At 37.8% G+C, this 7379-nt stretch overlaps 1 protein-coding gene across 1 annotated transcript in view; it reads left to right on the forward strand.

Annotated features, from left to right (window-relative positions):
• Positions 1-7379, forward strand: part of LOC144966684 (arrestin domain-containing protein 3-like) — a gene marked incomplete in the record, with an annotated part of 36818 nt that overhangs the window by 687 nt on the left and 28752 nt on the right.

Consider the following 7379-nt stretch of genomic DNA (forward strand, 5'->3'; position numbering starts at 1 on the left):
GCCAAAGAAAAATATTTTGAAAATAACATTCTCTTGTTTGGAAATCGTAAGTCATAGTTGCATTGACAAATTTACAATTACTTTGTTTGGAATATACATATACATATATATATAATTATATATATATATATATATATATATATATAATTATAATATATATATACATATATATATATCACCATAGCATCAGGATAAATCATAAAAATGCATATTATGTAACCAAAAAGTAATAAAGAAAATTGAATACACCAGCTTCAAACTAGAACAATATACCAACCAGAACAATAAATACACGAATACTTTACGTCTATCTGGGTTTTTAAGGAATGAATTTATGTTGTTATCAGGGTTTTCTTTTTGTTGGATGAGAAGGGTTTTGAGCTGAAAACTTTCCGTGTTTGGTATTTCGTTCTTTTTTTTTTTTTTTAAACTGTTGTATTCAATTTTGTTTATTACGTTTCACAGTCCACAGCTTCGAGCAGCTTAACATCACTTTGAATTATGTGACCAATGATGTTTTATCCGGTTTGGGCCTAATGCTCAAAAATCAAATTCATGCTTATTGGAAAGCTGTCGCCAGCAACTGCGGTGGCTTTTTCTCAAGAGGTAACTTTGCCTCTTTAATTTATTGCCTTCATTGGTTCATGATAACCTAATCTAATTATCAACAATCTCAGCCCATTAAAAAAGTTACGAGTAACACGAATAGTAAATGGAATAATATATCAATAAAAGAATGAAAGCAACAGACACGCATAATCATTTAATTTTTTAGTTATTCAGTCAATAGAGTAACTAATCAACTTAGTAAGCAATCAACTAACTAAGAAACTAATAAATCAAATAACAATCTATCAAAATAACGAGAAAAAGACTAAAGAAAATCTTTAAGTTGACATGATTTTCAAAAAGTGTGAGTAAGAATATCAGTGAATTGATAAAATCAATAAGCTCAATCCATTAGCTCTAATTGCGCAATCTAATTGATTGATTTCAAATGGACATTAATCTGTTTGTTACATTAGCTGATAGTTTGAGACCCCTCCCCCTCACCCCGACCCAATGACAGATCAAATTGATTCTTCCGAAAGGAATATATTACCTATATTGGCACACTTGTTAGATATGCTGCTGGGATATCACTTTACTCTAACCAGAAACCATGCCATTACTGTTATTGTTAAGAAACTTACAAACTCACTGCCATTATGCCTGTTTGCATGTAAGGCATCAACGGAAGACCTCTGTCTGTGACCACCATCTTCAGAGAATTCCAGGTCTCCTCAACTCACCCCCCCCCCCCCCCCCCCTAATCTCTCATCTTTTCCTCTACTGTTCTCCAAGCTGCCCGGGGTCTTCCTCTTCTTCTCTTTCTATCTGGTGTCACATGTAGGCTAATATTGCTGATGTTGAACTTCTCTTTCCTCATAACTTGACTATCCATCTCTACCTTCCTCTCATGATGATGTCCTTCATGTAAACCATTCTACCTTGATTTAGCAGACTTTCATTTTTTTTTAAAATTCTGGTCGGACAGTAAATGTTTATAATCTTTCTGCGGCACTTTATGCAGACAACTTGTTCATGTCTCTCTATGTCATCCTCCGGCATTCAGATCTATACAGAAGTGTTGAAATTATACAACTTGGTTAAATTTCAAGTTTGGCTTTCGAATTGCAAACTTTTGTTCTGTTCAAACATTGTTCAGTAATTTAACGGTATTCTTAGCTTTATAAATGCGCCTATTACGCAATTCTCTCTCAGATCCGCCAGTGATTGTAACAAGGCTGCCTAAATATATGGATTCTTCGGGGGGGGGGGGGGGGGGGGGGGGGCGGGGGGAGTTTTTCGTTAATTAGAATTGTCAAGAAAGCAGTCACAAAATAATTGTTTACACACTTCCTATAAGTTTGAACCGGAAAAGAGGAATGTGTAACGTCACACACTTCTCTGCCTCATGATAAATATTGATCATATGAAATTCAAACCTCTATTTCTAAAGCTTCAATCCATGGGAAAAATAATATGACGTTTACTTGTATTTGCTACTATGCTCACGTCGTATAGATACGATGTATTGTAACAGCAAAAGATGAAGAGGAAACTAATAAATAAATGGAGAGAGATAGATAGATAGAGAGAGAGCGAGAGAGAGAGAGAGAGGGGGGGGGGGGAAGAGAGAGAGAAAGAGAGGGAGAGGGAGAGAGAGGGAGAGAGATAAAGATAGAGAGAGAGATAGAGAGAGAGAAAGAGAGAGAGAGAGAGAGAGAGAGAGAGAGAGAGTGAGAGAGGGAGGGAGGGAGGGGGGGGGGGGGGTGGCGAGTAGCATCGACAATCGACAATGTCAACGGTTGTGACATTTTGTGCCACTGGCTCATTGGTTTGAACTTCACACATGAAAATGTGCACAGCAATCACAGATTATTAGAATATCTATCTAACCTTTGCTTTAAACTCTCACGGATTGATAGTATGCGTCTCAGACATTAGATACCTCCTTCTTTTCACGCCGAGATACCAAAAGTATCGGATGGTATGTAAGCATTTATCACAATGTTTTGAAACAGATATCGATAGAACGAAGATGTCGTCACTCAGGCATTTGTTATTATGTTTGTGAGTATTTCTCACTAAACTGCATTCTTCTTCTAGGTTCCATGCCTGGTCCAGGCTTCGGATACTGCATGAATTCTCTCTCTCCATTCCTCCCTGTCTCTTGCTTTTTCAAACTGCTCTTGGATTGTTAGGTTGGTGAAGCCCTTCAGTTGGTCTATGAGTGTTTTTCTTTGTCTCCCCCGGGCGCGTTTACCAGGTATTTTCCCACAACTTGCCAGGTATTCATTCTTATCTTTCCTTACTATGTGTCCGAAAAAGGATAGTTGTCGGTCCGCTATGAAGGGCATTAGTTTCCTTCGTTGGTATGTTTGTTTTAGCACTTATTCGTTCGTTTTGTGTGCAGTATACGATATTCTCTGCATCCTTCTCAAACACCACATTTCAAAAGCTTCAATGTTCTTTTGTGTCTCTGCATTTGTAGTCCAGCTTTCGCATCCGTATAACAAGATTGGCCACACGTAGCACTTCAAGACTCGGAATCTAATCCCGAACGACATCTGTTTGTTTTTCAAAATGTTTCCGAGGTCCATGAAGGCCTGTTTGGCTGCATTAACCAGGCTATAAACGACCAAGATTACATATGGATTTGTGTGTTGGTCCGTTATACTTCCGGATGGCAATGTTGGGAACTTCTTAGCCAAGCGCATACTATCTATATAGAAATGCACTGTGTCATTGTGCAATGATTTGATGTTTTTATTTTCCATCATAAAAAAAAATAACGAACCTTATAGAAGGAACAAAATTGACACCACTCAGCTCTTTGTTATTGCTTTTCCAGCTATGTTTATGAGTAGTTCTCAATAAATCGCATTTATCAGACTATAGATAGTATGCAGATGACGTCACTCAGGCCTTCGTTATTGTTTTTGCCATCCGCGTTTGTGAATTGTTCTCACTAAACTGTATTAACCAGACTATAAAAGTTCATGGTTATACAGAGTTTGTGTGTTGGTCCGTTATACTTCCGGATGGCAATGTTGTGAACTCCTTGGCCAAGCGCATTCTATCTATTGCTTTTCCAGCTATGTTTATGAGTAGTTCTCAATAAATCGCATTAATCAGACTATAACGTCTAAGGTTACAGAGAGTTTTATGTTTTGATTCGTTATATCCGGATGGTGAATGTTATGGATTTAAAAAAAAAGGATACTCAATACATCAATGGTAGAGATCTATATTCAGATTTTCGTGCAAACAAGTCATCAATCACATGATTTGTTGCTGTCTAGCGATTGGAAATTCCTTTGCAAATGTAAACACACTGTTCAGTTTATGAAAGTTGTTAACATACTCATGTGTCAAGCTGAACAAATTTGCCAATCGTGATGTTAGATATTTCAAAACTTGTGAACACTTTTCACTATGCGGGTCACTTTGAGCGTGGCCAATGACCTCGAGAGAGAGGCAATATAGATAATCCCCATTGGATACCCGTAGGTCGACAATTTCAGTCTGTGGATCGGCATGTTATCAAGATAGCTCTTGATAGTGTGCTCTTGGCTAAGAAACTCACAACATTGCCATCGGAAGTATAACGGACCAACAGACAAAACTATGAGTTACCATAAACTTTTTTAGTCGGGTTAATACAGTTTAGTGAGAATTACTCATAAACATGGATAGCAAAAAAACAATAACAAAGACCTGAGTCACTTCAACTTCATTCTATCTATATATAGTATGCGCTTGGCTAAGAAGCTCACAACATTGCCATCCGGAAATATAACGGACCAACACACAAAACTATGTGTACCTTAAACGTTTATAGTCTGGTTAATACAGTTTAGTGAGAATTACTCATAAACATGGATGGCAAAATACAATAACAAAGACCTGAGTGACGTCAACTTCATACTATCTATAGACTCAATTTCATCCTCACATGAGTTCTCATCGGGGAAACATAACAACCAAATCAAGCGATAAAAGAATGCCCTGTAACGATACCAGACAGATACAACCTTTTAACTTGGGCTAATGTTTGATCCATCTTTGGCTGACTTAATAGTGAGTGTGACGTTAGAATTATAACTATTATATCATAGCCTATTCTGGAAAAACCTATAATATTTTAAAATTTGGTCAGCAAACTCGTCCTTCAAAATCGATCGATTTAAATGACCCTCATCTTTGCAACAACAAAAAAAACCCTCTCAAACCTGGGACTTCGCGATGTGTGCATAAATATGGAAAGAACCCCCCCCCCCTCCCCTTTTCCAACATCTATAAAATCATTTTTTTTTCCTTCACTCACTAGAAACATAACACAGACATCCTGGTAACCGTTCAATGAGCAGTGACATTAAATGGAATTACAGACATTGTCATTAACCTTAACGATAGCAGCCGACAGCCATCATTAAAAGTAAAAAGAAGAAACAAATCGGTTGGAAAAGAATGAGACAGCATTTTTCGAGTTGTTATTCAAAATCCATCTTTTGAATTTGTTGGCGGGTGTGTAAGAGTTCATTTTATAAGAATACTGTAAATTATAAAGCAATTCTATGTGCCTTGACTCACATATGCTCTCTCTTCTCTCTCTCTCTCTCTCTCTCTCTCTCTCTCTCTCTCTCTCTCTCTCTCTCTTTCTCTATCTCTCACTCTCTCTCTTTCTGTGTATGTGAGTGTGTGTGTCAGTGGCGGTTCTAGCCTATTTACAGTGGTTGGGCAAGATGATCCGGTCATATATATATATAATTTATTTATTTATTTATTTATTTTTTTAAATTATAATTTTTTTTCACCTATAACAAAAATATTTCAGCCAACAATAATCACATTCACAATGAAACATAGAATTAAACGAATGAGAATACGTACGAAGCCTAAAAAGTGTCCACCAATGAAAGCATTCAGCGCCATTTTGTTGTTGGCTGAGAATGTAGTAATTACCATTCATTCGGTATCTATGTCAACATAACGACACAAGGAAAAACAGCAAACATATCAAAATCCACAATAAAATGTTTCAGAACTGTTGCGTATTTATGGCACAACGAAACTGTCAAAAAATGAAGTCAGAGAATGTGTGTAATCATGTATTATAATAACCTGTAATGTGTTTTCCACCACCACATCATCTAATTTACTACAACCACCACCACAATATCATCACTAACACTACTTACAACCACCAGCCCCACATTCATTACACTACCACTACTACTACACCACCACCAGCACTCACATCACTACCACTACTACAATCACCACAACCACATCGTCATCACTACCACTACTACTGCACCACCACCACCATATCATCTCATTACCACTACTACCACAACCCACCCCACCACTATACTACCACCACCACACATCATACCTCAACTACTACATACCACCAACACAATAGCATCACTACCACTACTACTACAACCCACAACAACACATCGTCATCACGACCACTATATACAACCACCCCCCACCATATCATTACCATTACCACTATACTGCAACCACCACTACCACCATATCATCACCATTACAACTACTACTACAAACACCACAACCACATCATATCACTACCACTACTACTACAACCACCACCACATCATCATCACTATCACTCTAATACAACTACAACCACCACCACATTATCATCACTACCACCTACTACTACTGCAACCACCACACCATATCATCATCATTGAATTTTTTTTTTTTAATTGAGCTTTATATTTTGCAATATCTACTAAATGTGGCTCAAAGCGCTTTAAAGGGGCCCCTGGTCAACATTTAACATGTAGGACGGGACATGACGCCTGTTAGGCGATATTACAATTTTTCGGACAAAGACAACTCTGTTAACGGCCAGGTACTCATTTTACACCTGAGTACGGTGAGAGAATGTGAGTAAAGAGCCTTTTCCAAGGACTCAACTATGCGCCGAGCGCGAGGCTCGAACCCAGGACCTTCCGATCCGGAAAAACGAGTGTCATAATACTAGACCACATAGCCGCATCATTACCACTACTACTACAACCACCACCACACCATTCATTACCATTCACCTACTACTACAACCACCACCACATCATCATCATTACCCCTACTACTACAACTACAATCATCGCCACCACCACATCATCATCACTATTACTACTACAACTACAACCACCACCAAAAACCACATCACCTCACTAACACTCAGTACTACAATCACTACCATTAGGTTTTGGGAGCTTTACTTCATTTGAAATAAGGGAAACTTCGGAATTGTAAATTTTGGCATTGTGTTATATGTCATAATATATTCTAATCAGTATCTATTTAGAACTAGATACTATAAATATGTAAGCCAAATACCCCCAATTCCCCCTTTTTGTGTGCGGGAATCTTTCGGCATTGAAAATTTAGGTGAGAGAGTCATCCAACACACATAAACAAAAAAGAAACAATTTAAAACAAGACTATGACACGCAACCCACTCACACACGAGGCTTTACTATTTTATCCTTTCTCTATATAGAATAGGACAAGACAAAACAATAGCTTGACTCTCGCTACACTTCGCATGTGTTGTCGTCTCACGAGTTCAACTCCGGTCGACCTGTCAATATTCCCCTTTTTTTCCTGACGTAATCATTTAATAGAATGGTGTGTGGTTTTGACCGTGAAGAAAAACCTAAGAAGTCACATTTATATCATTTTAGGAGATCGTTTTAAATTTTTGAGTTAAACGAGCGAGCGCAATTTTTTTCATGAACGGGCCGAAGCGTTGTTTACTATAGTAATCGTTCCAGCCAAATCAAAACAAT

This window comes from Berghia stephanieae, chromosome 2, assembly GCF_034508935.2.
Source record: "Berghia stephanieae isolate SIO BIC M18660-M18661 chromosome 2, UCSD_Bste_1.3, whole genome shotgun sequence".
Classification (NCBI taxonomy): Eukaryota; Metazoa; Mollusca; class Gastropoda; order Nudibranchia; family Aeolidiidae; genus Berghia; species Berghia stephanieae.